The 8728-nt window shown below is 36.8% G+C and overlaps 2 non-coding genes across 2 annotated transcripts; both read right to left on the bottom strand.

Moving 5' to 3' along the window:
- Positions 1-769: 769 nt before the first annotated feature.
- TRNAT-GGU (transfer RNA threonine (anticodon GGU)) lies at positions 770-841 on the bottom strand. The gene has a single exon. It is a non-coding gene; the product is annotated as a tRNA-Thr (tRNA).
- Positions 842-7653: 6812 nt separating this feature from the next.
- Positions 7654-7734, bottom strand: TRNAL-CAA (transfer RNA leucine (anticodon CAA)). The gene has a single exon. It is a non-coding gene; the product is annotated as a tRNA-Leu (tRNA).
- Positions 7735-8728: the final 994 nt, after the last annotated feature.

Here is an 8728-nt window from a genome sequence, read left to right as displayed (position 1 = left end):
TTATATATTGAACCATTGTGATCCAAAAGTGAAACCCTTTTTTTTCCCTTTTGTTTTCTCTTTTCACATCTTAATTTTGATCCGTTTCTCACCGGTGTAATCACCATACGGTACATTCATATGAAAATATTTAGTACATCGTAACAGAATCACATATTTTATTTGTGTATCAATTTCGTCTAAACAGAGAAAATACGTTGTCCGTAATTCGGCTCGGAATGGACTTACTTCAGGATCTATATCTCTTTCTGTCTAGGGAAGGGAGAAGAGACCATAAAAATCGATCCGACGAAACATTCAATCAACAACCAAATAGGGAGTTCGATCAACTAAATAAGATCGATTAATTTCGGATAGGAAAGGTCCACTTTCCAAATCTCCATCAAATTTCAATACCAGAGTAGCTTATATATTCATAAGCCAATGGGTCAGGTTCACTTACTTCTCCTCCGTTTTTTCCACTTCTTTTGAAGACTGGTAATTTGAAATTACCAGGTATCCATAATACCTCTGATATGTTCAAAATTGAAAAAGATCGAGTAAACTATATACTGATCCTATAGTAGCAGGATGAAGAAGACTATTATTGCTAAAAATATAGTGGTCCTCCCCCCATATTAGTTGTGAGACTCCGTCATAACAAATGTTTTGCCTGAAACCTATCATGACAGATAATTTTCGTCCCTGAAAAAGGGTTTTCATCTTGAAAAGATGTGGATCATACGATGAGAAATGGACACCCGATCCTTCTTTCTTCGTGGGAAACATGAGCCCTTTATCGGACTTGAACCGATGACTTACGCCTTACCATGGCGTTACTCTACCACTGAGTTAAAAGGGCCCCCTCGTCATATATGAATGAGTGAGTCTACTATGGTAGATGGACAACAAATTGGATATGGATGATCCATCTATCTTTATAGATATCAAGTTGAGAACATATATTATAGTAGCTCGTAGGGTAAGGATCGCTATACTGGAAACTTCGGGCTAAGCTGATACGAAACGAATGGAGACAAGTTATGCCTGAGAGCATTTGCTGAAATATGTTCGTGAGTCCTTCCATCTCTTTTATGGCTCTATCGTCATGTTAGGCCCGTGGGATTGACAGAGAGGGTAGGGGTGGCTATACTGGAAACTCCAGGCTGAGCTTATATAAAGCAAATGGAGACAAGTTATGCCTAGAGATGATGCTGAGTCTATACTCATATTATAGAATGAATATGTTGATGATCTTTATCTAGCATCCATGGCTGAATGGTTAAAGCGCCCAACTCATAATTGCCGAACTCGCGGGTTCAATTCCTGCTGGATGCAGGGGAACTGCACATATCCATTATTGATGGAATAGGAAGAAGTATGAATAATAACACCAAACAATTGAAGCATACCAAGCCTTTCAATAAAATGAATGAAAGGCTTGGTATGCTTCAATTAAGCAATACACGATAACAATCCATCAGAGTATTATCCACCTATTGAAATAGATTCAACAGCGGCTAGATCCAGAGGAAAGTTGTGAGCATTACGTTCGTGCATAACTTCCATACCTAGGTTAGCACGATTAATGATATCAGCCCAAGTGTTAATTACACGGCCTTGACTGTCAACTACAGATTGGTTGAAATTGAATCCATTTAGGTTGAAAGCCATAGTGCTTATGCCTAGAGCGGTAAACCAAATACCTGCTACGGGCCAAGCAGCTAAGAAGAAATGTAAAGAACGGGAGTTGTTGAAACTAGCATATTGGAAGATCAATCGGCCGAAATAACCGTGAGCAGCCACAATATTGTAGGTTTCTTCCTCCTGACCAAATTTGTAACCTGCATTTGCGGACTGATTCTCAGTAGTTTCCCTGATCAAACTGGAAGTTACCAAAGAACCATGCATAGCACTGAATAGAGAGCCGCCGAATACGCCAGCTACACCCAACATGTGGAATGGATGCATATGGATATTGTGCTCAGCCTGGAATAAAATCATGAAATTGACAGTACCAGAGATTCCTAGAGGCATAACGTCAGAGAAGCTTCCTTGACCAATAGGGTAGATCAAGAAAATGGCAGTAGCAGCTGCAACAGGAGCTGAGTATGCAACAACAATCTAAGGACGCATACCTAGACTGAAGCTAAGTTCCCACTCACGACCCATATAGCAAGCTACACCAAGTAGGAAGTGTAGAACGATTAGCTCGTAAGGACCCTCATTGTATAGCCATTCATCGACGGAAGCTGCTTCCCAGATGGGATAGAAGTGCAAACCGATAGCTGCAGAGGTAGAAATAATGGCACCGGAGATAATATTGTTTCCATAAAGAAGAGAACCAGAAACAGGTTCACAAATACCATCAATATCTACTGGAGGAGCTGCGATGAAAGCAATAATGAATACAGAGGTTGCGGTCAATAGGGTAGGGATCATCAAGACGCCGAACCATCCAATGTAAAGACGGTTTTCAGTGCTAGTGATCCAGTCGCAGAAGCGACTCCATAAATTTGCGCTTTCGTGTCTTTCTATAATTGCGGTCATGGTCAGAACTTCGTTTATAAAATCATCAGAGGCTCCCAAGCATAAGGCTTGTTATTTTACAGTATAATATGATCCATGTATCAATGTCAACCAATATCTGGGATGGAATTTAAATATCTATCCCAATGGGATAGATACTGAATCTATACTATATGGATAGAATATAGAGGTATTTTAGATAGACTCTATCTTTTTTAGATATATTCCACACTCTATAGATTTATCTATTGTTAGATACTCCATCAAATTATTTATTCCTGGTTCCAGAAATGGAAGATCAATTGGAATGAGAACAGATAGGATCGAATAAGTTTTTTTTTTTTTTTTTCGCTATAACGAAGTGCAACGCAATTCTGGAACCAAATTATTAATAAATTTATATGAGTGGAATATCAATTATTTATCACCTTTCTGGAGAACCCGTAGTGCGATAGTTCGTTCCCTGTGAATAGAAACAAATATTAAAAAAACTTGATTAGATCCAGAACCAGAATAAGTGCACAGAGGTACCTATCATAAATTTGATCCGGGTTGCCCGAGACTCGAACTCGGAGCTCGTTGGATGTAGTGGATGATCTGCTCTTCAGTATCAGTAAGAGCGAGAAATCTCTCCCCAAACCGTGCTTGCAATTCTCATTGCACACGGCTTTCCCCATGTAATGTATCTATTTCCTATTAGTTCTCGGATAGAAAAATAAAAATGATTTTGAATTGAGGCAATTACTCAAAGAGCATTTCATTGGTCAAATAAATTTTCTATTTTCAGATCCTGTATCTTTTGCCAAGAATTAGCTAGGGGATTTATCTGCGGAATATCTGAATGCCAAATTCGTTCTCTCTGCGAACGGGCCGCCGCTTTTGATGAAAAAGGCAGAGAATCAAATTCTCGTTCTTTTGAAAACGATTTTTTAAAGAGTTCTGGACCTAATTCCTTCCGAACTACACGTATCGTACTTTTATGTTTACAGGCTAAAGTTTTAGCACATGATAATAAAAGTATATACTTTATACGATATAAACCATCTCGATCAAAGGATCCACTGTAGTAATGAAAAAGATTTCTCCAAATTTGATCAAATCGATCGAGGGTATCATCATCTGTTAGACTGGTCCAAGACAATTTACTAATTGGCCGCCCTGATATGTCACAGAATTTTTCTGTAGCCAATAATCCAATTATTGGTACAATCGGAACTATTGGATCCATTTCATTGGTAATAAGAACGGGGATGAATAACTCATCTAGCGTTTTGGTTCTGACCAAAAGAGGGTTCATCCGAACCCTCAAAAAATAACCTGGAGAAGAAGAACAATTCTTGGATAATTGATGAGAACAGACCCTATACGGTTCGGACCAAAGATGGAAATAAAATTGCCGAAAAATTAGAAGATAATATCTACATTTTTTAACTAGGAGATCAGCACCCTTTATAGCTATAATAGGTCTTTCGCCATATCTAACATAGTGAATTTTAGGATCCTTCAACGACCAGATACTTTTCAGTGAATTTCGACGAGAAAAAATGATAATATGTTTTATCTTTCGATGAAAATGAGTTCGCTGAGGGAAAGATCCATGGGACAACGATCATGAATGAGAGGATTGTTTAAGACGGGAAAATAAAATGGATTCGCATTCACAGACATAATAATTCAACAGGAACAGGAAGAATCTCGTATTTACTCTTGGGACGACAATAATTGATCTTTGTAAATTCTCTGGACTATTTCTATAGTCATAGAGAACAGATCGTAATGGGTGCAAGGAGGGAGCATCTCGGATCCAGCGACGAAAGGTTCAAACCAAAATTTCCGGATGAATAGAATAGGGTATTCTTGCATCTAATATAGAATTTGAATGTGGGAATTTATCCTCTAAGAAGGGAAATATTGAATGGATCGACTGGAAACTCTTACATTCATTCATCCCTTCCACGGAAGATTTTGACCATATAGAGAACAGAACTTCCAGGACCAATGTAAGTGCTTCTAGTACCGATTCAGAATAGAAACTCTTCTTGCGATCAGCTAATGGATTTGGATCGCAATTCACGAATAAAACAATTGAATGATTTTGTTGAAGTATTTGACCAATCAAACGTTTTACAGTTAGGAAACTTAATTGATCATTGGAACTTAAATGTTCCATCGGTCTGGAGGAACTTGATACATCCAAATAATGATCATGAGAAATTGCGTAAAGATCTTCCTGAAAAAAAAAGTGGATATAAAAAGCATTGTTGCCAAAAGCTATCTTCCTTTCCGCATCTATGGAACTCATCCATTTTCAACCCTCAGCTATGGCCCTCGTTCATGAGAATAACCTCTTTATTTCTGAGAAAATACATGGTGCGATCTAGTCGGAACAAGATAGGAAAAAAGAGATATATCCGGATATCAATATTCTATCTTCTATAGATTTACTACCCAAGGATCTCATTCGTCATGAGGAAGAACGAAAATCTTTTATCCTGGCAACCAATCGCTCTCCTATGGGAACTAGCCGATCCTATTTGGTCAAAAGTCTAGCAGCAGACTCATATGTTCCTTTAATAAGAATATCTCTGAAGAAGCTCTGGTATGGTGAGTATTTAGATTACCCTGTTGAACGTATTCCTACTGAGTTTGATCCTTTTGTGAAAGACAAAATGGAAGATTTCCATATTACCTTAGAATTGGCGAAAAGCATGTCTCCTTGCATAATATGGATTCCAAACATTCATGAACTGAATTTAAATGACGCAACTAACTATTTATTTGGTTTTGGCTTCACTGACTTGTTCCTTAGTGTATTAATGAACAATCTCTTTAGATTTAGAGATGGTGAAAAAGATTCCATGAGAAATATTCTTGTTATTGCTTCGACTCATATCCCCCAAAGAGTGGATCTAGCTCTAATAGCTCCAAATCGATTAGATAGATCGATCAATATTCGAATGCTTGTTATCCCACAACGAAAAAGGGAATTTCCTATTCTTTTATGTAGCAAAGGATTATACTCGGGAAATTTCCCAATGAATTTGGATCTATAACCATAGATTATGCTGCACGAGATCTAGCAGCACTGGTCGATGAAGCCTTAATACTTAGTATTACCCGAAATAAATCAGTTATAGACACTAATACAATTTGATCCGCTATTTATAGGCAAATTTTTCATTTAAAATCTATGGATAATCAGGTTGGATCCAGTCAAAATGACGAAAGAATTATCTACAAAGTAGGAAAGGCTTTTATACAAAATACGCTTAGAAGAAATTCTCCCATGAATCCTTTATCTACCAAAAAGGAATTATGGAAGAAAAGGTTTTGTTATTTGTCCGAATGGTATTTAGAACCTTCGATTGCTGAAACAACTATGAAGGAATTGACCATACTTCCCCATATTTTGGGTTGCTTGGCCGGATCAGCGGCTCGAGATTCTTGGTCTATATCAGAACGAAATAGAGAGAATTGGATTCCTTTCGATAAATTAGCTGAGCATGATATTGATATAGCTTCTAGTCTTTTAGAAAGTATTCTAGTGGAGTTTCCATTTTCTAGGTTAGGAATATGTCGGGGTAAGTCCGATAGGATCAGATCACATTTGCTCCTCAACTCAAAAAGAGAGATAATCTAGATCTGATACGATTTATGAAAGAATATGAATTGAAGTTTACTCCCGACGCAAAACAAAGGGATATGGATGAAGAATTAATAAAGAATGTAGTTTGGACTCCTAGGATCTGGCGTCTTAGTTTTCTTCGCAGTAATAGATTCGATCATATAAAAACACCCAATTCATTGGGATCTTCGTATCAGTTCGGATCGTTAAGAAAACGGCAGATGGACAGATCTCTATTTCCTATACAATATCCGAAGCAATATAAATACTCTAAGAAACCACTGTTCTTTATAGGAAGACAATTTCTTTGGGATTCCTTCCTATTTCAAGAGCAGCAGCCTGTGTTTTCACGCCGAGAATTTTTCGCAAATGAAGAACTGCTGAAAAGGCTTTATATTACTTATGGTGCAAGAAGATTAATAGCACAACCTGATTTTTTCCCTAAAAAAAGTATCCAAAGTTTTTTTCATAGATATGATTCAAAATCCACGATCAATTCGGTTTTGGTCATGAATTGGTGGAAACCATTGTCTCTTAGACATAGACATATCGAGCATTTCAAACGCATTCAAGTGATTGGTATCCAATTGGAACGTATGCAGCCATATTTTCCTATATATTCATATAACCGTTGGTTGACCGAAAATTCGAGAGAAAGGGTTGACCGCTTCCAATCGTTAATTCATCGCCAAAGATGGCTCGGAACCAATAGGCTATTATCTAATGAATCTTTTCTTTATAATACTCTATTCGAGAGTTATCAATATTTATCAAATCTGTTCCTATCTAACAGAATGTTATTGGATCAAATTACAAAGACATTGTTGGAGAATAAATGGCTTTTTCCCAATGAAATTGAACACTCAATTCATACAACAGGATTAAGATTTGATATCAGCTGGGAGAATATGGAATGAAGTAAAAGAAAATTGACCGGGCAGTAGGGTCGTGGGAATCAATGAGAGGTTCTACATATGCTCCAATTTAAGATCCTATAAAGACTTGATAGATCTTTAATTTGAGGTTCCTCACTCCGAGATCTCGACCATGTAAGAGTAAGCATAGTCTAATAATATCTCATTAAGTTAACTAGACTATGCTTACTCCTTATTTCCTCGATTTCGGTTCTAGCATTATTTTTTTTCCACACTATTTGAAGAGAGGAAAGGATAGAGTCACAGGATCCGACATGGATATAGTTGGTGAGGTTCGGTCGTAACTCCCGTATATTGCAAGATCTTGATAGAGGTGGTATCTGGTCAATCTATGTATCGATCTTCTCAATCTGTGTCCTTAATGAAATATACCTCATAATACGAGGGTGTATTCGGAATGGACTCCTCATTAGGTAGAGAAGATCTGATCCTACCTGTGATCCACTGTCCTATTCCAACAGCGTTAACTTGTAGGTAATCGATCGTCGGAATACCTCGTATCAACAGAGAATCTATCTCAATCTATTGAGATACTCTACGAGATTTGCCATAATATTGCTCATTCAATAAGCATGAGCAATATTATGCCTTGAAGAGGACTCGAACCTCCACGCTCTTAAGCACGAGATTTTGAGTCTCGCGTGTCTACCATTTCACCATCAAGGCATCCCAAAAGGAAATTCTATTCCATTCATATATATATATGAAAAATATCCTGATCTATGAATGAACATATGTTAGAGATAGCGTATTCGAGTATTGATATACGATTGGTCATATAGGTTCATCATAAATTTTTTTTTATCTGGAGGAGATTTCCTATAAAACAAGACGACTGAATGAACATCCTTTCTTTTTCAATAGAAACCTAAAGAATTGAATATGGTACAAAATAAAAAATATTTTCAAAAACTTTAACTTTTTTCCGTAAAAGTGATGTCTTGGTCCGAGTGGAGGTAGGGGTAACAGTCCTTTTCTTTCTCTTTTCCACATGTCCATAGAAACATTTATAAAAAAGAAAGATAGATATCTATTCAATCTATTTTATTAGAGAGGTAATAATTTGTAAAATTAATCGCACTTCTTCCCTTCATAAGGGGTCCATTGATGAAAAGAGACTGGAAAAAGTAAAGTTCGGACCCAATTCCTACAGTTATGGATATAAGCACAATCCAAATTCCTGGAGAGTTATACATTTGTGTATCTATGAGATCATTTACTATTTCTTGAAGCTAAATCTTTCCCCTGGATAGACCATATAGCCAGAAAGACCATAAACCAGAATGGAAGAAAAGCAAATGAAACTCTTTCAAATGATCTCAGGGTATAATTGAAAATGAAGTTTTCACTTTGTACATGTCAGATCATGAATTAGTAATTTATTTCAATCTCCAAAAGAGTAGAAAAAGTTTCTAACTTCCAAGTTTAGGAGATTTACATAATCTCATGAATAGGATCGAATATTCCTCCATAATCTATCTCCTTTTTCCTTAAGGAAGCCTTCCCAAGAGGACTTAGATCTATCTATGATTTATGCTTTTTTCTTTTTATTTTTTCTCTTTTGTTCCGATAAACATATTGTCCGATCTGAACGGGAATCAATTTCTAATTTATCAGAATATGATATCATACACAAACAAATTACAAAATATAACATTGT

The sequence above is a fragment of the Pinus tabuliformis genome, chromosome 6, assembly GCF_031772625.1.
Source record: "Pinus tabuliformis cultivar Carrire ecotype Pingquan chromosome 6, CPIR1, whole genome shotgun sequence".
Taxonomy (NCBI): domain Eukaryota; kingdom Viridiplantae; phylum Streptophyta; class Pinopsida; order Pinales; family Pinaceae; genus Pinus; species Pinus tabuliformis.
Note: the sequence above shows the minus strand (reverse complement) of the source record. Positions and strands in the feature narration are given on the sequence as shown.